This window comes from Nomascus leucogenys, chromosome 14, assembly GCF_006542625.1.
Source record: "Nomascus leucogenys isolate Asia chromosome 14, Asia_NLE_v1, whole genome shotgun sequence".
Taxonomy (NCBI): Eukaryota; Metazoa; Chordata; class Mammalia; order Primates; family Hylobatidae; genus Nomascus; species Nomascus leucogenys.
This window is the reverse complement of record NC_044394.1, coordinates 16,773,391-16,799,515: the sequence shown is the minus strand read 5'-3', so window position 1 is coordinate 16,799,515 and position 26,125 is coordinate 16,773,391. Positions and strand designations below refer to the sequence as shown.

General features: G+C 35.4%; 1 long non-coding RNA gene across 1 annotated transcript in view; it reads right to left on the bottom strand.

The window, feature by feature from the left end:
• The window catches only part of LOC115838217, a 1,373,476-nt gene that overhangs the window by 86,069 nt on the left and 1,261,282 nt on the right, over positions 1 to 26,125 (bottom strand). Inside the window, exon 8 of the long non-coding RNA XR_004033234.1 lies at positions 5,478 to 5,546. This is a non-coding gene — a long non-coding RNA (uncharacterized LOC115838217). The remainder of the gene's footprint in view (positions 1 to 5,477; positions 5,547 to 26,125) is intronic.

Genomic DNA, 26,125 nt, shown 5'->3' with positions numbered 1-26,125 from the left:
GAAGGAGAGATAATAAATATAAGGGCATATGTTCTTGAACAGTTTCAGCTTAGTACTCAGCAAGACTAATTCTTGGTTTTGGAAGGCATCTTTGGAAACTTTAAGCAATATGGCAGCCAGGAAAAAGGAAGGGAGAATGTCATCTCCCACTTGGCCCATGATAATAATAGCCATAAATGATTCTGTACTGTAGGTCAGTTAGTCCTCCAAGCACTTTACAGAAATCAATACATTTAGTTCTCATAACTACCTTAATGATAGATGTTATTACAAATGAGGCTTATAGTAATTATGTGACTTGTCTAAGTTCAAACAGACAGTAAGTGAGAAGTGTAACCCCCACTCCTCCCTGTCTCCCATATCTTGTCAGCAAAGTCCCCTCCAAAAAGCCATAAGTCATGTGTACTTTCATGTCGAGGTACCTGTCATCTCCAGGTAGTCACTGAGTAATCCAGAGTCTGTGTGACAGTATTCTGAATGCACGGATGCAGAATTTACCGTCCTTACTGGGTAGCCTCACACAACCTGTGAGACTCCTTCACCTATCATGATGGCATTAGAAACTAAAGAGTTATCTGCATTTAAGATACAAGCATCTGAGAGAGAGAAAGAGAGAGAGAGAGAGAGAGAGTGTGTGTGTGTGTGTGTGTGTGTGTGTGTGTGTTGTTTGTGGCGGGGAGCAGAGGGGAAAAATGATTGAATGATTTTACTAAAGATCATCCAGTACAATCATGTGGTGTTAGTCCTTAAATGTATGTTCCACACTCTTTAAAATTTTGCCTTAGTATATTTTCCAAATTCTTTGTATTTATTTATTTTAATTGTTATGGAAAAATATTTTAGACACTATACATTTATTTTGTATTGTTTGTATTCCCCCAATGTGTGTGTTTTAAAATATTTACAATATTTTAAAATTCATTCAGTGAGGTATCTGAAATTCTGAAGTGCTGGTTTTTTAGGCTGTGTGATTTTTCATAATTCTTTGGTCATTTAAAAAAATGTAGGAAATACTTGCTAAGCTAGTACATGCTAAATTTAATATGTGAAATAAAAGAACTTCTTAAAATCACTGAAAAGTTTATGCTCAAAATTGTATTGTTTTATTCTGTATTCTAATATTTTATTTTTTTAATATACAACTATTATCACCAAACTAGTTGTGTCCAAAGAATGTAAAGGTGGTTTAATGTAACTTTCCACATTTAACAAATTAGATAAGAAAGTCATATAATTATTTCAATTGATGCAGGAAGATTATTTTATAAAATTTCATACTGTTTATGATTTTTTAAAAAAGATTCCGAGTCAACCAGGAGTAGAAGAAAACTTGATTAACTGTTTAAGGATATCTGCAAAATATATTCATAATAAGGAAAATTTGGAAATGTTTCCTTTTAAGTAAGGAATTACCAATAAGCCTAGTATATCATTGCTGATGTAGGGCATGGGCACAAAATTAGCATCATGCAGTGTAACTGTAAAGTAGGGTTTTCTGAAGGAAAGTCACAAACAGAGGGGTGGGCTAGACAGAATGATAAACTATCCTCTGTTTAATTTGAAGAGAGCAGCGCCAGGCAGGGTGCATTTAAGTGATAAACTTAATTTAAGTGCCCTTGTTGATCTTTGACTATGAGCTAATTTTTGCTTGATCTTCATGTCTATAAGGCTAGATATGAGGTAGATGACTCAACTTGGGAATATTGTCTGTAGAGAGAGTGTACATTGGCTTCTGCTAGATATCAGACATTTATTTTATTTTTTATTATATTTTGTTATTTTGTTTCTATTTTCCCCTGGGCTTGGACCACTCCCTTAGAAGAACTCAGTTAAAATGAAAGAGTGTCAGTTTAATCTTCCTCCACTTTGCTACTAGGTCCATTAGTAAGTACCTCTATTGACAGTCTATGCAGTTTTTATATAATATTTTTGAATATTTTCCTTAATTCTTCGAAACCCACCAATGCATTTTACCATGAGAAGTTTACTCAGGGTACTTGGCCTTTTTGTTTCTTTATCATCATCTTATTAAGGGAAATTTCAAATATATGTATACAAGAAAAAAGAGTAATATAGTAAACACTATGCAACTGTCTTCCAGCTTCTGAAATTATCTTTAACTCAGTACCAATCTTGTTTTAGTTATATATGACCCACCTTCCCTACTTTGAATTGTTTTGAAGTAATCCCAGATATCTTATTGGCTTCACAGGTATCAGTTGGGGGTTTTCAGCCTGTGTTCTAGTACAACACACACAGTAGATAATTTTCCCATGTGTAGTGCAACCTACCTAGGTGACTCACTTATAGACTCTTACCTAATTATTTTTAAATGAATAGATGTATGCACACAAATACGCACAATTCTCAGATGGTGAACCAAAATCTCCCTTCATTTCTCACAATCAGGAAACATATTAAAATGCAGTTGAATGAGAGCAGTGTTATAGAATAACTTTTAGTCAGAACCAGTAACTATATTTTTCTTTTATACATAATATTGCATGAAGTAAACTGTGATGGATGTATTTAATAGGCTGCATTAAAATAGTAAAGTGGAGTTTGGCGTGTTGGCTCACTCCTGTAATCCCTGCATTTTGGGAGGCTGTGGCAGGAGGATCACTTAAGCTTAGCAGTTTGAGACTGGCTTGGGCAACAGAGGGAGACCCTATCTCTCCAGAAAAAAAAAATTATATATAAATATATATAAGTTATCCAGGCGTGGTGGCATGTTTCTTTGTAACCCCAGCTTCTTGGGAAGCTGAGGCAGGAAGATCACATGAACCCAGGAGTTGGAGGTTGCAGTGAGCTGTGATTGTGTCACTGCACTCCAGTCTGGGTGACAGAGTGAGACCCTGTCTCAAAACAAACAAACAAACAAACAAAAAAGTAAAGCAGTAATATCAGAAAGCAGCTTCTTATTCTACTTTTGGTCCTCAAACCTGTTCTTTTGTATTTCCTTTTGCAACCCAATGGAAATATCTCTGGCGGATTTCATAGTTTTCCGATCGCTTGAGACTATAACAGACCTATTATTTTTAGGTATTTAATATACCAGCATAATAATTATTGTTTGCCCAATTACTTTAGAAACTTAGAGAGGGTTCTTGTAGTATTTGTCCTTTTGTTTCTCTCTCCCTGCTCAACTTCCTCTCCTCACTTACTCCTCTAACTATTCCTCGCCACTCAAGACACTAGGCTGTGGCAGGGAGAAAGGATGAGACTTAGCTAGTAATATTTACACTTGTCACTTGGTGAAATGTCCTGCTTCATGACAAGCATTTCAATGCTGGCTCATTTAGGGAAATATTATTGTTTTGTTTTTCTGAGATTTCTGAGATTACCTCCACACCACACAGTAAAATTATTTGAGGTAGATTAAAAAATAAGGTGGACATATACACCATGGAATACTATGCAGCCATAAAAAATGATGAGTTCATGTCCTTTGTAGGGACATGGATGAAACTGGAAACCATCATTCTCAGTAAACTATCGCAAGGACAAACATCCAAACACCGCATGTTCTCACTCATAGGTGGGAATTGAACAATGAGAACACATGGACACAGGAAGGGGAACATCACACTCCGAGGACTGTTGTGGGGTGGGGGGAGGGGGGAGGGACAGCATTAGGAGATATACCTAATGCTAAATGACGAGTTAATGGGTGCAGCACACCAACATGGCACATGGATACATATGTAGCAAACCTGCACGTTGTGCACATGTACCCTAAAACTTAAAGTATAATAATAATAAAAAAATAAGATGGAATTGCACTTGATTCTATAGCTATTCCCTCTAAACCTTGCCCTGCTATTGCCCTTGTACCTAGATTGCCTCCTGCCTCAAGACTTTTTTAGTTGAGAGCATAGGAACGTTTAAATTTTTCCCCGGAAGATTGGATAATTTGAGTCTATAAAACAAATTAATAGCCAGATTAACAGGAAAAAAGGCATACAAATTTTATTAACATCCATACACGATGAGAGTCATACAAATATGAAAAACTCTATGCAATGGCCAGATGGTTGATACCCTTCCCTCCCTCCCTCCCTCCCTCCATTCTTCCCTTCCTCCCTTCCTCCATTCTTCCCTTCCTCCCTTCCCTACCTCCTTTTCTTTCTTTTCTTTCAGGATCTCACTCTGTGGCCCAGGCTGGAGTACAGATCATGGCTTACTGCAGCCTCCATCACTCAGGTTCAAGTGATCCTCCCACCTCTGCCTCCTGAGTACATGGAACTATAGGCAACCACCACCACACCCAGCCAATTTTTAAACTTTTTGTAGAGATGGGGTCTTACTATGTTGCCCAGGCTGTTTCATAACATTTTGAAGTTACAGAAAAAATACGGGCTTGAGGCATGGCCAAATAAGTTGTGATGGCAAGACAGGTTATGGGAGGGAAAACGGAGGAAAGGATTGACTGGCCAAGTTGGTCTTGTTAGGTAGATGAAACCACACAGTAGCAGCTCTCAGAAAGAATAGATGGGTGTCAGACTCTCAGTTAATCTTTCCTAGATCCAGACAAGAAGGAGCTTCAGAGACAGACTATTTGCATCTGTTGTTTACTTCACTTTATTTCCTCTATAGGTACAAATCTCTCTCACGAAAGACAGCTTTGCAGGGCTACTTCTGTCTGCAAGACCTCTGAACATCCATCTCAAAATATGTCAAAACAGTATATTTTGGGGTGAAATATTTTTAGTTTCCTTCAAGAGGCAGCCATCAGCCTCAATCTTTCTAAACTCTAGAGAATTGCTGTCAAGCTTTTCAAAGGATTATATCACACACTACTTGGGTATCAGCACAGGCTGGTCTAGAATTTCTGCAGGTCATTGAATGCAGCTGGTGAATAGGAGGGAGGTTCCCTAATTATGCCCAGGAGATCTCTTAGGAACCCCTCTTATTTGGCATAGGTGAGAATGTCCCCTCCTCCCTTACCCAATGGGGATGGGAGAGAAAATATTACAGTTCTCTCCATGCTTGCATATTTCTTCCAAAAACATCTACCCTCTCTAATAAATTTTTACCTGTTTTTTAAATAAGGTAGAAGAGAGTGAAAAGGTTAGTTCAGCTTTGCCATCTAGTATTATCAAACAGTTTTCTTTAGAATATGGAGTTTCATATCTGTCATTATTATTAACTTTAGGTGCAGAGACAATAGGAATCTCTTATACTTTATGTTGTAATTATTACATATTATTTGCAACATTCCTCACAAATCATGTGATCTGACTATGTGACAGAGCTTCTAGACTATCCTTTATTACTTTACTATAGAAAGATTTAGATCATTTCCTTGGCAAGAGGACAATTAATATCAGCAATTAAGTAGTTTCTAGGTATTAGTACTATCCTAATCACTTTTTTAGATCACCTCATGTAATCTTCAAAATTATATTATGAGGTAGATATAACAGTTATTATATTTATACCACTTTAATAGCATTAACTGAGAGTAAATTGCTTACAATTGCACAGCTATCCAGTGGCCGAACTAAGATGCGGACCCAAGACCATTTGAATATTGGATCCATCCTCTGAAAAATAAATCATAGTATACTGTGAATGGCTTCTGGCTATATAATATTTCTTAGATCAGGTTCTCATGTGTTTGTTGTGCTGTAGGAGTTATTAATCTGATTGATCATCCATTCACTCTCTTGTAGGAATACAAGAATTTTTCAATCTCCTGGATTTTGAAACTGAAAAAAATTTTTACTATATTTCTTCTCTCAAGTGCAGGCTAATAGATTTTATAATACTCTTAGAAGTGCATGTGATTAATCATTTCTATATTTTTCATTTCTAGCTGTAATATTTTCTCTAAGTTTGTACTCTTATTCCAGGAGAGTAGAAGGGTTAGAATCTTTCTCATGATTCTTATCATAGCTTCAACAATAAACATTTATGTGGCAATTCTTATATGCAAGATACTATACTAATCAGAATGCAAATAAATTCATGACATGATTTCTGACTTTATGGAGTTCACAGATCTAGTTAAAAGTGACATGAAACCTATATAGAGAAAAGTTAAAAGAATAATTTACTGTGTGTTAACACAGTAAATTTCTACCAAAAAAAAAAAGGCAATAAATGCTTTAAGAGGTCAAGAGTTGTATTGAATCAGTCTGATCAGGAAAAACTTCCTATATCGGAACTTTTATGATTGATCATTATATAAATAAATAATGGTTGTGAGAGGAGAAAACCATTCCAGACAAAGGAAACAGTGAGGTACTAAGTAGAGAGTCAGGCTTATACAAATAATCTTTGAAGAAATTGTTGCATAGTCCCTATTCTAAAGTAGTGGGGATAAATCTAGATAATTAAGATACAGTTCTTAAGTGTTGTAACGTCTTAAAATGTGGAATAACTCAAGATCTGTAGAATGAGAAGGATAGATTTAAGAATATTGAGCTGTTAGAGGATTGGGAGGAAAGAAACTAAAGAAGAAGAGCAATAGAAAGCTATCTATGGTAAAGAAAATGGTTCCAACATTCTAAACATCCTGTTTATGTCTTTGATAAGCTTATCCTTATTTTCACTTATGTTATTATACTGTTTTACCTCCCAAGGAAAAACATACAGGTGAACAAGAGCATACCCATGAGAGCCAGAGGGTCTGATTTGAACCTCTCTGCATTAGTTGTCTGCAGTAGATAGAGTTTAACTAAAACATGATGATGGAGGAAAAAATAGTAATCGAATAAAAGGTATTCTCTCTGAAAGGTTTGTCGACAAATGGGTTCTTAAATTCATCTACATGTCAACAAAATATGAGTAATATGAATATTTTGGACAACTGGAAAACCCTAAGCAATAAAAAGGCACACAGAGCAATCAGCAAGAAAATTAAATACACCAGCTCAAGGCCACGATTTCCAATTTTCTAATTTAAATTTCATTTAAATATTCTAACACTCTCAATTAGACAGTTCATCTAAAAGCTATTGCAGTCCTTTAAGAAATGACAAATATTAGGCCAGATGCAGTGGCTCACGCCTGTAATCCCCACACTTTGGGAGGCCGAGGTGAGTGGATCACGAGGTCAGGAGTTTGAGACTCACCTGGTCAATATGGTGAAACCCTGTCTCTGCTACAAATATAAAAATTAGCCAAGCATGGTGGCAGGCACCTATAATCCTAGCTACTCGGGATGCTAAGGCAGGAGAATTACTTGAACCCAGGAGGCGGAGGTTGCAGTGAGCCGATACCGTGCCGCTACACTCCAGCCTGGGTGACAGCGCAAGACTCTGTCTTGGGGAAAAAAAAAGAAAGAAAGAAAGAAAGAAATGACAAATATTTCCTCATGACAAAAAATACTGATAAAATATTGTTCTTTCTATTACTCATCTCCCCATGACTTGCTGGGCCTTGGTGAGGTAGTTCTAGCTGATTTACAGAATGAGAGAGAATCTTTTGTTTTAATAAGACACTGAGGTTCAGGAATATTTGCTGTAACAGTTTACCCTAACATAGCTACCCAGCAGCAACATTATATATTAATTTAATTTTTTTTCTTTCCCTCCATCCCTCTTTTCCCATATGGCAAGTCATGAGAAGATGCTCCCCTCCTCCCAACTACATGACTGCAGTTGCCATGCTCACCTCCTCCAGAAACTGGAGGTGGTCTAGTCAGTGAGCAAAAGTTCCAAAGCACTTGGAGAATAAAGATGAAAAACAATTATATTTGAAAATTATTTGTACTTTAGTAATATCCCCAGTGTGTCTTGTGCACATTAAAATTTGAAATTCGCTGCTTTAGACCTATACTGTCCAAAGTGGCAGCCAATAGTCATATATAGTTTCAAGAACGTAAAATGTTGCTCTCAGAATTGAGACTTGCTATTAAGGGTAAAATATACACCAGATTTCTAAGACTTAGAATGAAAAAAATATATATATATGTAATGTCTCAGTAAGATTTTTCTTTTGATCAAATGATATTTTGTATATGTTGAGTTAATAAAATATGTTATTAAAATTAATTTCATCTCTTCCTTCTTAGTTAATGTGGTGACCATAACACTTAAAATAACATATGTAGTTCCCATGATGTTTATATTGGACAATATTTTTCTAGACCATCAAATGCCCTGGAGATAAACCTTAAAGAACTTATATTTTCCTTTGAGTTTGCATGTGATTTGATCATGTTTTGTTAGGAGCAAAATATAATTCACATGGGCTTTGACTTTCATTTATCAGATTCTGTACACCTAACATTGTGGTATATCATACATTTTTTATACCTTATTTAATTTCAAACATTTGATAAGCATCTATTATGATCTGGGAACTGTGATAACTATCAGGTAGACAGTGAAGAAAATAATAAGGTCCCTTTCTTGAAGTAATTTGTAGTCTACTAAATTAAGACAACTTAGTAAAGTATAGTAAAGTGTAATGAGGGCATGCAAAGTATAGCATAATAAGAGGAAAAATAGGGCTGGGGGGTGGAAATAGCTGACAGTCACATTTCTCAGGATTATGAAAGAATTGTAGGCAGGCTAACAGCAAAGAAGATAGTTGCTTAAAATCAACTTTCTTTTTTTTTTTTTTTTTTTTTTTTTTTGAGACAGAGTCTCTCCGTCGCCCAGGCTGGAGTGCAGTGGCACGATCTCGGCTCACTGCAGGCTCCACCCCCCGGGGTTCACGCCATTCTCCTGCGTCAGCCTCCTGAGTAGCTGGGACTACAGGCGCCTGCCATCTCGCCCGGCTAATTTTTTTTGTATTTTTAGTAGAGAGGGGGTTTCACTGTGTTAGCCAGGATGGTCTCGATCCTGACCTCGTGATCCGCCCGCCTCGGCCTCCCAAAGTGCTGGGATTACAGGCGTGAGCCACCGCGCCCGGCCAAATCTTAATATTAAGGTATCTCCTGTTCTCTATTCTTAAAGAAACACTAGCCTTATCACTTACCAGATAGCTTCTGAATTTGTTCATTTTTTAAAATAAAAACAAAACAGAATTATATTTTGAGTTTTACTACGTTGACCTTGGTGCATTTTTTTGAATGGCATGTTCTCTCAGGAAACAGATCCTTTATTCAGCTGCGTTGGAAGTGTAGTGCCTTCAATCATTCACTGATTGCTGTTCTGCTCATTACTGGCTCCAGTGTTCTGCACTGACTAAACTCACAGTATGAATTATTATTTGGTGCCTTAGGCAGGAGCATTTAAGAACTATCTGAGGGGAATGTGTATTTTCTACATATATTTTTATAGTTTCTATAGTATAGTTTTACATATACAGGGTAAAGCTCAATGTTAGATAAAAAGCTGACTTATTTCCTTTGTGATTAGACATACATATTAGACTTTAGTGAGGATAACTACATTTTCTTTGATTTAGACCTTATTTCCCAAAGACACTTAAGCTCTTAAGATAAAAAAAAAATACGCATAATTATATTTTTCTTTGAACAGATCATTTGTGACTTTCATCATCAGGCAGGTGACACTATACCCCGTTTTACACCTAGGTTGAGAACACCTACATTTGTGGAGAAACTTTAAGCTTGAAAATGACAGGTTTATGCAACATATATGAAGGAAATACAAATATTTCATTTTAAAATACACTTCCTTGGCATGTTTTGAGATGGCCGTTCAGAGAGCCAGTAAGTAAACAGCAGTAGCCCACCAAAGCTGTCTTTTGTGGGAGGGATTTGCATCTGTAAAGAATCTGCATTGAGGCCACCAGGCCTTTCTTTGTCTAGATCTAGGAAAGGTTTCCTGAGCATCTGGTATATTTAAAGGTCTGAAAGAAACATTTACTGTTTGTTTTCTTTGAAGGCTGCTAGCTGTGAAGCTTCATGTATACATCAAGAACACCTTTGCTAGGTAAGCCTCCTCTTTCCCCACTTGCCATAACCTGTCTTGCCACTATCACCTGATTTATCTCTATAACCTGTTTTTGCCCATGCTCTGATGCCCCCATTTTTTCTGTAATCTCAAGGTGGTATATAAGTTTCTGTACCCCTTTGAGAGGTGACGGTAATCACTGTGGTTCACAGAGCTGATTTTTCAGTGAGCCGTCAGAAGGCAAAGAAAGCAAATAGTGGGGAAAGAAATGAGAGATTTAGAAAATCCTAGAAAGTCTAGAACAAGTACTTTCCATTTGGGAATAAATAACAGTTAATGCCTCAACCCAGTGACAGCCCATAAGAAACCTTAGATTAGCCTACTCAGAATATTTAGAATCTCCAGGAAGAAAAGACCTATTCCAGTGGTTACAATCAGGAGTTAAGTGCTAGGGAAATTCAGAGACTCTCTAGGAAAAAAATGTCCCTGCAAATGGATTTGTGTATGTCCATGAATAAGGGCCAGCTTTGCAGTTTTCATTAACTTATGGAAAATAGAGATTCAAATTTTGTTCTAAGGCATATTTATTAGCTCCCTCAAAATGGGGAGGATTTATCTTCCCATACCTGTTCAAAAGTTCCATTTATTTTTAATTCTAATTGTTCTAATTTTTTATGTCTAATTTTTAAATTGCCTCAGTGGAAGAAGTGGGTGGGGCATTTGAATTAAAATAATACAGAAAAAAACAATTCCGACTCTTGGCTTCTGACAGGATGAGCTTAGGAAGCTGGCTTTTTTTTCCCAGATCTTAACCTGGGAGATGCCACAAAAGCAAGAAATGAGTTGACAGATCTCAGAACGCTGAAACCTAGAGGAGCCCCTAGAGAGGCAGAAGGTGGTAAGTTCTGATGTCAGATTAGAAGAAGGCCAGAGTCACAAGGACAGACAGAAGAAGAGCATTGTTGTTGTTCCTTTTTCCTTTTCTCCAGATTGCCTGATGGTATCACTCTGCACCTGTCCCATTACTTATAATATTTAAAAAAAAAAAAAGAATAATAAGCAAAGTAGAAGGGAGGAGAAGGTGTGGGATTAGTAAACTGGCTGTGATGAAGAAGAAGAAAAGGTAGAGATAGAGTGATCAGGCTTTGTGATTTCTGTCCTTGTCTTTATTCCCTGTGCCCTCAGTTGTCCCAGTGCTTAAAACCCGGAGGAGAACTCCCTGGGTGCGAGCAATGCCCAGTGAAGTAAAAGTCTTCTGGCTGAGTATGTGTTGAGGCAGGAAAATGGATTGAGTTGATGTGCTCAGATAGTAACAAAAGAGCTTCTCTACATCGAGGAACATTTTCCACACCCACTTTCTGAATTCATCTTGAAATATATAATTCAGAGTCTGGATGGTACCAATTTTCTGGGCTATATATTCCCAGCCAATGTAGCTGTTATTCCTGAGAGATTATTAACTCAAAGAGTAAAATTAGGAAATTTTAGATTTCTAATTTTGTATAAAACTACTAATAATAATAGAAAAGGAAGGAAGAAAAAATAGGACAAAAAGTATAAATAATTGGACAGACTTCCCTTGCCAAATCAAAATTAAGCATTAGAAATATCTGAAACATATCATTAAAAATATTGGGACTATGAAAAAGAAGTGAGCAGTCAAAAGAAATAACCAAATGAAAATATTATGTAAAAATTTAAATACAGTAATAGCCAAAAGACAAAATGGATGATAATAAAATACTGAACCCCTGAAATAATTCCAGGTTGAGATGTTTTTATAGATTAGTCTTTGCAAACTCTCTAAAATATATAATCCCTTTCTCTCACTCATTACACAGAAAAGAGTTTTACTGATTCTTCAGAGAAACAGAACCAATAGGATGATATAAACATAGAAATTGATTCAAAATTGGCTTTGTAGTCCCAGCTACTCAGGAGGCTGAGACATGAGAATCACTTGAGCCTGGAAGGCGGAGGTTGCAGTGAGCTGAGATTGCACCACTGCACTCCAGCCTGGGCAACAGAGTGAGACTCTCAAACAAAAAACAAATTTAAATTTGTATTGAAATAAAAATTTAAAAATAGAAAAAAATGTAAAGTGTTTTTAAATTTATTAAGTTCCAAAATGGTTTATTCCTAGAATGCTGGCATGATATAATGTCATAAAATCTAGTAAGATGACATGTGCATGCACACACACACCCCTTTGGTAGCTAAATTTAACAAAGTAAGTTGCTTAGTTTTGAGTGTTTTCATCATAAAATGCTGTTGGAGATTTACTGAAATTTTTTCAGTATTAGTTGGAAAAAGTTTGTTTTTACTCCTTACAGAACTTTTGTGGCAAGTCATCTTACTTACAGCCTACTTAAAAGAAAAAATGTCTCAAAATATTTCAACTAAAAAAAAAAGGATGTGCGTTATTACCACTACTTCTTACAATATACTGAAACTTCTAGATGAAGCATTAAGTCAGAGGAAATAAGAAATAGAGGTATAGGATCCAATTAATAATGATTTCTTGATTTATTTTGCTTATAAAAGACATCATAACAGCGTACATATATAAATATACATAGTCCTATAAATTCAGCAGTTAGCCTATCCAAAATAAAAGTTCAAAAGTTCACTGTGTTCCAAGGGTATTATTTCCAATATGGCTACATACCCCCTACCAGACCAACTTGTCCTTATAACTAAAAACAGCAAACAAAAAATTAAAAAGATGCCTAGAAGGCACTGGGAGTAGCAGGCAGATACTAAGGGGAAGAAGGGAACTTACACTCTTAGGAAGGAAATGGCATTGAAAGAGTTTCCCTATGCTTACAGCTTTTAGTGTAAGGACAGAGTATAGAATTTCAATAGTAAATGTACTGGTTTGATGAGAAGGTCTAGGTTGTAGAAATCATTGCAACAGCAGCTATAAACAGAGGCCGTGAAATCCAAGAAAGAAGAGAGACAGATAAGGGAAGCCTCAATTCTTGATATAATTTTGCTCAAACTATTGGTTAATTCACGAACCGTAAATGCCTGCAGATGGCTCCAAGTAGCACAGGTAAGCTTAGAAAAAACAAACAGAAATCACAACACAAAAACTGTTTTGAGTCCCTTCTCATCATTAAGAAAATACTCTTTAGAAGAACCTAATAGAATTCAATTTCTAAGACATGTTATACACAATGCACAGGATGCAATCCAAAATTTCTCAACATATGTAAAACAGAAAAACTTGAGTATTCACAAAAGACAAGTAATCAATGAAGACAAAACCCAAGGCAAATTAGATGTTGGAACTAATATATAAGCATAGAGTGATTACCCCAAGCTACTACTTGACTAGCTCTGCATAATTAAACTCTGTCTGCTGCAATACTGTGGTGTCAATGAACTGGTTTTATCTGTGCAGCAAGCCGGAAGAACATGTTGGGCAATTACACTTTCCATTTATTATCAGGAACAAGGCAAGTGTGTGCCCCCTCATGACTCCTATTCAATACCATACTAGAAGTTTTAGCTAATGCAATAAAACAATAAAAGGAAACAAAAGGTATACATTTTGTAACGGAAGACATAAAACTGTCTTCTTCATATAAGACATTATTGTCTATGTAGACAATCTCAAGTAATTGGCAGCTTTCCTGGAATTAGTAAGTGGTTGTAGTAAGGTTTCATGATACAAAGTTAATATACAGAATTAAATTGCTTTCTTACAAACCAGCAATGAAAAAATGTAAAATGAAATGAAAAACACAATATATTTACATTAGCAACAAAAATAAAATACTTAGTATAAATATCACAAACTATATAACACATATATTTCCCCTATATGAGGAAATCTAGAAAAATCTGATTAAAGAAATCAAGAAGATATAAATAAATTGGTTAATATTTTGTATTCATGGATAGAAAAACTCAGTATTATTAGATTGCCAGATTTTTCCAATGTGACTTATGGATTCAATGCAATACCCATTAAAATCTCTGCAAGTTATTTTGTGGATATCAGCAAACTGATTCTGATGTTTTTAGGGAATAGTAAAAGACCTAAAATAGCAAAAATAACATTGAAGAACAACAAAGACATAGGACTGACCCTACCTGACTTTAAGACTTAATATAAAGCTATAGTAATCAAGATAGCATGGTATTTATAAAATAATAGACAAATAGATCAATGGTACAGAAGAGAGAGTCCAGAAATAGAGTCACACAAATTCACTCAATTGATCTTTGACAAAGGAGCAAAGGCAATACAAAGGATAAAGGACAACTATTTCAACAAATGGTGTGAAACAATTGAACATTCTCATGCTAAAATTTGAAGCTAGACAGAGATCTGGTAGTTCCCACAATAATTAACTAAATATGGATCAGAGATGTAAATATACAACTCAACATTATCAAACTTTTAGAAGTTACTTTTAAGTAAATGAAAAGACAAGTTATGGACGGAAAGAAAATTTTTCAAAATGTATATCTAATAGGAAACTTGTATCCCAAATATAAAAGACTTCTTAAAACTTAATAAGAAAACAACCCAATTTAAAAAATGGGCAAATGATCTAAACAAACACTTCAACAAATAAGATATACAAATGCCAAATAAGCATATAAAGAAATGCTCAGCATCATATATGAATAAGAAATTGCATATTAAAACAATAATGTGGGAGCATTATACATAGTGAGAATGTGTAACAACAGGAATTCTTATTCATTGCTGATAGGAATGAAAAATCATACAGCCGCTTAAAACAAAGGGTTTGGCAGTTTCTTACAAGACTAAATATTATACTCATCATACAATTCAGCAGTCATGATGTTAAAGTACTTTTTTCAGATTAAAACACGTTTTCCCCTGTACCTATGACTGTTGAATTGATATTTAGATTATGTAATGAATGTTTGAAAATCAATGAGAAAAGTGAAGGAAACCATTTAGAAAGCAGGTAACTGATATAGTATGCTATTATTATAAAAAGAAATTTTGATGTCCAGAATGTATATTATAAGGCTCTTGGACTATTTTATAAGCAGAGAAATGCAAATTAAAAGAATGCTATGGCTGTTTTGGCAATCAGAATGGCAGACAATAGAAAATCTGAGAAATAGAGAGACTGAGAAATAGAAAATCTGAGAAAATGGAGAGACTGAGTACAAATGTGAAACCTCATGTACTGCTGATGGGATTGTTGATTGAGATAGCCACCAAAAAAAACAATCATCAAATGGTTAGTGAAATTGAGTACATTTATGTCCTAGACATCAGCAATCCCAATATAGATACATAAATCAATAGATCATTAGATATAGATGAATAGTCAAAAAAACTTATTGTATTACTCCATTCTCACACTGCTAATGCAGACATACCTGAGACTGGGTAACTTATAAAGAAAACAGGTTTAATTGACTCACAGTTCAGCATGGCTGGGGAGGCCTCCAGAAACTTACAGTGGTGGTGGAATGGGAAGCAAACATATCCTTCTTTACATGATGGCAGGATAGAGAAGCACCAAGTGAAAGGGGAAATGCCCCATGTAAAACCGTCAGATCTCATAAGAACTCACTCACTGTAACAAGAACAGAATGTAGGTAACTGCCCTCATGATTCAGTTACCTTCTGCTGGGTCCCTTCCACAACATGTGGGGATTATGAGAACTACAATTCAAGATGAGAATTGGGTGGGGACAGAGCCATACCACATCATTCTATCCTTGGCCCCTCCCAAATCTCATGTCCTCACATTGCAAAACACAATCAGGCTTTTCCAATAGTCCACCAAAGTCTTAGCTCATTCCAGCATTAACCCAAAAGTCCAAGTCCAAAGTCACATCTGAGACAAGGAAAGTGCCGTCTGCCTATGAGCCTAGTTAGTTACTTCCTAGGTACAATGGAGGTGCAGGCATTTGGTAAATACACCCATTCCAAATGGGAGAAATTGACCAAAACAAGGGAGCTCCAGGCCCCATGCAATTTCAAAATCCAACAGGGCAGTCAATCTTAAAGCTCTGAAATGATCTCCTTTGACTCCATGTCTCACATCCAGGTCATGCTGATGTAAGAGGTGGGTGCCCACAGCCTTCAGCAGCTCTGCCCCTGTGGCTTTGCAGGGTACAGCCCTCTTCCTGGCTGCTATCACAGGCTGCTGTTGAGTGTCTGCAGCTTTCCCAGGTGCATGGTGCCAGCTGTCAGTGGATCTACCATTCTGGGGTCTGGAGGAAGGTGGCCCTCTTCTCAGAGCTCCACTAGGCAGTGTCCCAGTGGAAACTGTGTGGGGGCTCCAACCCTACACTTTGTTTCCATACTACCCTAGCAGAGGTTCTTCATGAGGGCCCTGCCCCTGCAGCAGACTTTTGCCTGGACATCCAGGAATTTCCCTACGTCCTTTGAAATCTAGGAAGAGGTTCCCAATCCTCAATTCTTGGCATCTGTGAACCCACAGGCTCAATACCATGAGGAAGCTGCCAAGGATTGGGGCTTGCACCTTGTGAAGCCATGGCCCTAGCTGTACCTTGGTCTCTTTTAGCCATGGCTGGAACACAGAGCACCAAGTCTTGAGATGGCACAAAACACCAAGGCCCTGGGCCATGCCTACAAAACCATTATTTCCTCCTAGGTCTCTGGGCCTGTGATTGGAGGGGCTGCTGGAAGACCTCTGACATGTCCTGGAGACATTTTCCCCATTGTCTTGGTGATTATATATATTTGGCTCCTCATTACTTATGCAAATTTCTGCAGCAGACTTGAATTTCTCTTCAGAAAAAGGGTTTTTCTTTTCTATTGCATCCTCAGGCTGCAAATTTTCCAAACTTTTATGCTCTGCTTTCCTTTTAAACATGAGTTCCAATTTCAAACCATCTCTTTGTGAATGAATAAAACTGAATGCTTTTAAGAGCACCCAAGTCACTTCTTGAATGCTTTGCTGTTCAGAACTGACTTCCACCAGATACCCTAAATCATCTCTCTCATGTTCCAAGTGCCACAGATCTCTAGGGCAGAGGCAAAATGCTGCCAGTCTCTTTCCTAAAATACATGATTATAAAGAGTCACCTTTGCTCCAGTTCCCAAAAAGTTCCTCATCTCTATATGTGACCACCTCAGCCTGGACTTTATTTTCCGTATCACTATCAGTATTTTGGTCCAAGCCATTTAACAAGTATCTACGAAGTTCCAAACTTTCCCACATTTTCCTGTCTTCTTCTGAGCCCTCCAAACTTTTCCACCCTCTGCCTATTACCCAGTTTTAAAGTCGTTTCCACATTTTTGGGTATCTTTACAGCAGCGACCCACTCCCAGTACCAATACTGTATTAGTCCATTCTCCTGCTGCTAATAAAAACATACCTGAGATTGGATAATTTATAAAGGAAAGAGGTTTAAGTGACTCACAGTTTAGCATGGCTGGGGAGTCCTCAAGAAACTTACAATCGTGGTGGAAGGGGAAGCAAACATGTACTTCTTCACATGGTGGCAGCAAGGAGAAGTGCAGAGTGAAGGAGGAGAAAGCCCTTTATAAAACCATTAGATCTTGTGAGAACTCACTCAGTATCACAGAACAGCATGGAGGTAAGCACCCCCATGATTCAGTTACCTTCCACTAGGTCCCTCCCATGACACGTGGGGATTATGGGAACTACAATTCAAGATGAGATTTGGGTGGGGACACAGCCAAACCATATCATTAATGAACATAAAAATAAGAATATGTATAAGCATGTTCACTGTAGCACTATTTGTACCATCAGGGATTTGGGCACAATTCAGAATGTGGATGAGCATAGTCTGAGGAATATGTGTAATTGGACACTATACAGCAATCAGTTTTAATATACTGATGTTAATGTTTTGATATAAGTGTAGCAATATTAAATATTAAACACAGAAGATATTAAAAACATGGTGTTCATTAAAAAACACCATTTTTAATAAAAAATGCAGAGAATAAAGCTCTTTTCAGGAAAAATATATTTCTAAGAAATTTATTAATATATTTGAGCAGTGAAGGGACTGTAATAGCAATGACATTGAGAGGTGAAGGGGAAACACAATACAATAAAACAAGATATTGGGGTGTGTGGTAAACTAATTCATGCATTTACTCTTCTATTCAATAATCATTTAATGAATGCCTTTCTAGGATCAAGCAGTGTTGTAGGCAATGGGAATACAGCTCTGAAGAAACGAGCAAAAAACCTAGAAAGACAAAAATATACATGTATATAGGCCATGTAATTAAAAAAAAAAACTGTTCCAAGACTAGAACATGAACTTCACAAAACAACATTTACCCTAAATTGCTGATATATATGTGCTTAACTTATTCTTTATGGGAAATGCAAATGAAAAACACAATGAGGTACTAATACACCCCAACTAAAATGACTACACTTTTAACAGCAATTGACAATACCAAGTATTGGTGGGGCAATAGATGAATTTCTTTTACGTTGCTGGGGAGTATGTGAATGTGACAGTTTGCACTAAAATTAAGTAATGCTTACACTATGATCCAATAATTAAACTCCGAAGTATATACCTAAGATACATAAGTGAGTTTTTCCAGAAAAAAAGTTGAAAAGCAGTGTTCTTAGCAGCTTTATTCATGAAAGTCCCAACTAGAAACAACCAAATGCCATCAACAGGTGAAAGGTAAAACAAATAGTGGTTCATTCTTGTAAAACAGTAGTATTCATTCTATGAAACAGCAATTAAAAGAAAAAAAGAAGGAACAAATACTGGTGCCTGCAACAACATGTTCTATTTCACCACTAATATATTCACTGAAATAAACCAGACAAATAGAACACAAACTGTATGATCCCAGTTATATGAATTTCAAGAAGCAACAAAACTAGTAGATATTCATAGAAGTCACATTAGTGACCTCTGAGGGAATATGAACTGGCAAGACTCACAGTGGAAATGTATGAAGTGCTGGAAATATTCTACATCTTCTTGGGGTGCTTGCATGTGTTTGTGTATGCATTGGGTGCACAGTAAAAATTCATATATCTCATAGACTTTATTATGTATTATATAATAAGTTTTATGATATATATAGTATAATGTGTATTATTATATACAATTTGATAATTATAATACATTATTTTTTATATTTATTATATATTTTATATATGAGACAGAAAGAGAGGAGGGGGTATTAGCGTCGTTATTTCATGAATTTGTCCTAGAAATGAAAAATAGGTATATCATTAATGTAATTATTCAACAGATATTCCATCTATTTTATTCTTAAAAACACATCAAATTTCTCCACGATAAGTACATTTAGAGAATTTTTTTTCTAGTTTTCTTAGGAAGGTTTGATATTGTAGCAGGTTTTTTACTCCATAAGAAATGTCAGGAAGATTTCTATGTGTTGGGTTATATAGAAAGATGAGATTATAGAAAAATAATACCAAAAAGATAAACTATGAAAAAAAGGAATTTCAAAAATATTAAAATTTATGCCTCAAAGCTGTGGGTTAGGTCATTGTTAATCACCTTAGTATAATTTCCTTTTAATTTTGCTAGAAATCAGTGTGTAGTTTTTTAGAACTATCCTGTGGACAATTAATAACAATACCATTAAAAATAGCAGAAAAATTCAAACACCTTTATATAAATCGAGACCTTGTGTGAGGATTCAACCTAGAAAATTATAAAATTTTATTGAGAACAATTAAGCAACACCTATGTAAACTAGGTTATCTTATGCTTATTTACTGGAAGAGTCAATAGTGCAATTCCAAGTCTCACTAATTGATCTCTAGAAAAGCAGAATTCCAATAAAAATCTCTGCAGATTTTCTGCTGCATGGAAATTTATAATTTGGTTCTAAAATTTATATGGAAATGCAAAGCCAAGCATAGCCAAGTCAATTTTGAAGAACAAAGGTAGGAAATTTACACTGCCATATATCAAGGATCTACTGTAAAGCCATAGGAATGCGAACATTTTACTACTGACACAAGGTTAAATGAATTAAGCCTTGGAACAGAGTACATTATAGAAACAGACTCATACATCTATATTCATTTGATTTAATTTTAAAAAGTAAAATTAAGGGAAAACTTTTAATATATGGTGCTGGGTTGAATAGAAATCCATAAAAGAAAAAATAGCTGTCTGGACTACTTCACATCACATGCAAAGATAAATTCTTACTGGATTTTTCCACTCAAATGTAAAATATAAACCATAAAGCTTTTGAAAGCATAAGAGAAGATAAGCAGAGCTTTCTTCAACAGGTTGCATTAAAGTGTTATCTATGGCAGAAAAAAAAGATACAGAGGACAGTGTTAACATGAAGAAATCTTGTTCATCATAGATTCCATTAATATAATAAAAAAGCAAGCTGCAGACTAAGAGAAGACATTTGCATTATATGTATTTGTAATTCCTACACCAGGAATTACAGTTATTCTATAAGTCTTATAAATCAATTAAAACAGAAAGAAAGTCTAGTAGAAAAATAGACAAAAGTCGTCAAATAACACTTAATGCAGAATTTTCAGAATGAAGAGAAGATATGTCCAATTGCCAACTATATATTTACATTGAAGTGTTAATGATGCTTTTAAATTCTCTGATCATCTGGCACCATATTCTATGAGTTATAGACAATATGTTTCTCCTACAAATATAAAATGATTTGCTGAGATACGAGTCTTCTCAACACCCTGCTCAGTATGCTTCTTTTATTGTTGGTCTTGGGGTTCCTTTTCTTCCCCTTGCCTGATATTCCTTACCTCTTTCTCTTCCTCTTTGCATGAAAACATTTTTAAAATAAGGACAAGTATTCACAGAACTATTACTATAATACCTTATATAGTATTCATACTTAAATAGTAAGTCTTCTCATTCTTCCTCATACAATTGAGGAACAAAAAATTCGTTGAGGTTTGTCTCCTAGCCCCAGAGCTTGCAAAAAGTAGAGATGGAGTTCCGTCTGATTCTACAAACCTTGCAGTATTGATGTGACTGCTGTGATATAAGTCATCCCATTGCTATGCACTGACTGTAATATAAGAATTCACTGTTTAACACTTCACATATATAATCTTTAATTTACACAAGAATCCAATTAGGTAAGAATAAACATTATCGCCTTTTATGTAATAAGAAACAGAAAATTAGTTTGAGAAAAAAGATCTCACTTATCTTTCTCTCCTCTCACTCCGTATAATACAGGCCTACCTTGAAGATATAGTGGGTTTGGTTGCAGACCACCTCAATAAAGCAAATATTGCAAGAAAGCACATCACAAAAATGTTTTGGTTTCCCAGTGCATATAAAAGTTTTATATATATATATACACACACATACATATCTTGCCCTGTAGTCTATTGTGTACAAAAACATTAGGTCTAAAAAGCACAGTGTGTATACCTTAATTAAAAATAATTTATTGCTAAAATACGGATTATCTGAGCCTCCAGTGAGTCAAAATATTTTTGCTGCTGGCAAGTCTTGGTTTGATGTTGATAACTGCTGACTGATCAAAGTGGTGGTTGCTGAAAGATGGAGTGGCTGTGGCAATTGCTTAAAATAAGAAAACAATGAAGTTTGCTGCATCTATTGACTCTTTCATGACAGATTTCTCTGTAGTATGCAATACTGTTTGAAAGCACTTTACTCACAGTACATACAGTACAACTTCTTTCAAAATTGAGATATGTCCTTTCAAATCCTGCTACTGCTTTATCAGTTGAGAAGCAACTGCTTTTCTAAACATTTGGTTGCCATTTCAACAATGTTCACAGCATCCTTATCAGGAAAAGATCTCCTCTCAAGAAATCTAATTTCTTGCCTTATCTATAAAAAAAAAACTCATTAGTTTAACTTTTGTCAAGAAATTGCAGCAATTCAGTCCTATCTTCAGACTCCACTTCTATTTCCAGTTCTCTTGCTGTTTCTACCACATCTGCAGTTATTTGCTCTACTGATATCTTGAACCCCTCAAAGTCATCCATGAGGGTCAGAATCTTCTTCCAAATTGCTGGTAATGATGATATTTTAACCACCTTCCATAATATCAGTTATGTTCTTAATGGTATCTGGAATGATGAATCTTTTCCAAAAAATTATCGATTGAATGCCTGGATTTATCAGAGGAATCTATGGCAGCTACAGTCTTAGAAAATGTGTTTCTTAAATAATAAGACTTGAAAGCCAGAATTACTCCTTGATCCATGGACTGCAGAATGGATTATTTGTCCACAGGCATGAAAACAATGTTAATACTTTTGCTTTATCAGAGCTCTTGGGTGACTAAATGCGTTGTCAGTGTGCAGTACTGTTTAAAATGAATCTTTTTTTCTGAGCAGTAGGTCTCAACAGTGGGCTTTAAATATTCATGAAACCACACTGTAAAAAGAGGTGCTGTTATCCATGCTTTGTTGTTATATTTATAGAGCACAGCAGAATAGGTTTATCACAATTCTTAAGTATCCTGTTATTTTCAGAATGGTAAATATGCATTGGCTTAACTTGAAGTCACCAGCTATTAATACATTGGCTCCTGATATGGTTTGGCTCTGTCCCCACCCAAATCTCACCTTGAATTGTAATAATCCTCATGTGTCAAGGGCAGGGCCAGGTGGAGATAATTGAATCATGGAGGCAGTTTCCCCAACACTGTTCTCATGTTAATAAATAAGTCTCAAGAGATCTGATGGTTTTATAAATGGGAGATCCCCTGCACAAACTCTCTTGCTGGCTGCCATGTAAGACATGACTTTGCTCCTCATTCACCTTCTGCCATAATTGTGAGGCCTCCCCGGCCATGTGAAACTGTGTATCATTTAAACCTCTTTCCTTTATAAATTACCCAATTACAGATATATCTTTATTAGCAGCATGAGAACAGACTAATACAGCCCCTACTAAGAGAGTCAGCTTGTCCTTAAAACTTTGAAGTCAAGCATTGACTTATTACCTCTAGCTATAAAAGTCCTAGATGGCATTTTCTTCCAATGGAAGGCTGCTTCATCTATGTTGAAAATCTGTTGTTTACTGTGGCCATCTTCATCAGTAATATTAGCTAGATCTTCTGGATAACTTTTTGCATCTCGTACATCTGCAATTGTTGACTCACCTTGTAATTTTGTATTATGGAGGTGGCTTCTTTTCTTAAATCTTATGACCTAACCTCTGCTAGCTTCCAACTTCTCTTTTGCAACTTCCTTACCTCTGTCAGCCTTCACTGAATTGAAGAGAGTTAGATCCTTGCTCTGGATTATGCTTTGGCTTAAGGAACTATAATGTCTGGTTTGATTTTCTATCCAGATCACTAAAACTTTCTCCAGATCAGCAATAAGGCTGTTTTACCATCTTATCATTTGCGTGTTCACTGGTATAGCACTTTTCTTTTTTTAAGCTAGTTAATTGAAACAGTGACAGTGGAGAAAGAACAAAGACATTTGTAACTAGTTGTGATCAATTAGTTATAGACACCGGCACACTTGGACCAGCCAAAGTTACCGTTTAATTTCTTTCAAGTACTTTTCTTTTCCATTGACAACATAGCTGATGGTTTGATGCAAGAATCCTAGCTTTCAGCCATTCTCTGTTTGCAGCATGCCCTTTTTATTAAGCTGAATAATTTCTAGCTTTTGATTTAAAGTGAGGGACATGATATTTTTTCTTTCGCTTGAACACTTAGAGGCCATTGTAAGGTTACAAATTGGCCTAATTTCAATATTTTTATGGCTTAGGGAATAGAGAGGCCTGGGAAGATGAAGAGACTTGGATAAGTACCCAGTGGTGGAGCAGTCAGTACACACAATATTCATTGATTAAATTTGGCATCTTATATGGATGTGGTTTGTGGAGCCCCAAAAACTATTACAATAGTAACATCAAGTAGCACTGACCACAGATGACCATAACATGTATATGGTCATCTGTGACCAATATGAAAAAGTTTGAAATATTGACAGGATTATCAAAATGTGACACAGAGACATAAAGTGAGTACATGCTTTTGGAAAAATGGTTTTGATAGACTTGCTGTATGCAGGGTTGCCACAATTTGTAGAAAATGCAGTATCGGTCAAATGCAATAAAACAAGGCACAATTAAAGAAGGTATGCCTACCTATATTACATCTTATATGCATAATATATTAACACATTAACATTAATATATGCTAATATCTTAAATACCAATATTTAACAGTATATTAATGTCCAATACATGTTATATTTTTCATTAATAATCTATATATTAGATAAAGAGAGAGATAAGTGATCTCCTTTCTCAAACTGTATTTGCACTATGGTTTGTACCTTATTAAATAGCTCCCAATGGTTGTTAGAAGAATATCATTTGAAACAAAACTTCTGTCACTCCAGGAAACAGAAAACTTGTACACAATGGTATGTGAGAAAGAAAATAGTTTTGTTATTAAATAAATATTAAAACAGAATGTGATGCAAACCACAAGCAACCCGCTAGAGATTGCAGAAAAGAAATCTCACCCTTTGATAACTGAGCAGATACAACCTATTACATACATGTTTTCAAGATAAATAATAACTAGTCCTCAGGTAAAATAACTCAAAAGTACCATTTGTCACATATGATTTATTCTAAATTTACCTGGATCTGGGGTGACTATTTGTATTAGTAAATTGTTTTTATCCAAAGGAAGAAGAAACTTCTTATACTGTGATGACAGGAGTTCATTTTGCAATTTGGAGGAAGGTGCTCATTTAAATTAGGCTTCTACCTTCTTACAAAAACTGGGAGGTTGGGATGCTTCAATTTTTGAAGATTATATTTCAAAGAGATTGTTCCCAGGTTCTTGAGAAAGATATGACTTGCTCTAAAAGCTGGCAAGAAGCTTATTTTGCTTTTTCAAAATATTTAAATACATTTCAAAGAGGCAGAGAAATAACTTACAATGACATGTTTTTTAAAGTAAAATTTATCAGAAAAGAGATGAGAGGAGTGTCTTTCCCCTTTTGTACCAGAGGTTTTTTCTCCTTTGATTTGTATTTATCGTCACATAGACTATATTCCAAAGTATGTAATTTACAATATACAGTTGGCCCTCCATATCTGTGTGGTTCACATACACAAATTCAACCAATCACAGATCAAAAATATTTGGAAAAAAACACAAAAATAATATAATTATATAAAATTATACAAATAAAAACACCAGTACAGTATAACTGCTATTACGTAGTATTACGTTGTATTATATTAGGTATTGTAAGTAATTCAGGGATAATTAAAGTATTTGAGAGGATGTGTGTAGGTTATAACCAAATGCTATGCCATTTTACTTTAGAACTTTAGCATGGGTTGATTTTGGCATCTGTGGGTGGTCCTGGAAACAGTCCCTTTAACAATTGTATTATATACTTCTCCACAAACTGTTTAATGCGTATCATCTCTCCCAACTAGATTTTACCTTTTTTTTTGGCAATGTAGATGTATTACTCAATTATTGTTTTGTTAAGAATTTTGGGAGACTAAATTAAGAAGGGCTGGGAGATTTCCATTCTTTGACTAGCAAACTATGCAAAACCTAGCTAGAATAAAATAGTTTTCTAATAGTGATGAAAGGGGCTTGGGGGTGGATTGGAAAGTATTTTAAGATCAAGAAAACATTTGGGTATAGGAGAGAAAGGCAGAAACTAAAGAAGAATGCATTGCAGATTGAAGACATGCAAAGATTGAATAAACATAGCTAGGTATTATGATGAAAAAGTGTTAGCCAAATAATTTTTAAAAATATCTTAGTAAAGAATAGAAAATGCATAGAATGTAGAGAAAGACACAAAAGAAACCCTATAAGCAATTATGAGCCTCTTTGTCATTTAAAAATAAAATACCACATTGGTCCCAAATTTCATGGAAACTTATTTTAAATCTCCATGTATTCAGGTGAGCTTTGAAGATTCAAAATAATAGCTTTCAAGACCGCATTCTACCAATACCAAAATGAATAAGGTGATACATATCATTCAATAAGCATGCATATATGTGTAATATTTCCATTTAGAGTAATTTTATAAAATTACTAAAAAAAAGAGCACTAATAGTATTTGAAAATCAAATACTTGGTTACCACATGTTTCCTGATTTTATTTTCATTTCTCTTCAGATATATTATTCGTTATGTATAAGAAAATTGAAATATAGATTAGATGTGAGAAGATATGCTTTGGAAAACTTTTGGATCATGTTATACAAGTGTTTAAATAAATTAGTATTTTATTTTTTGATGACATTATGCAGAAAACAGAGCATGCTAGTAAATAAAAATATACGAGTATTTTCTGTTATTG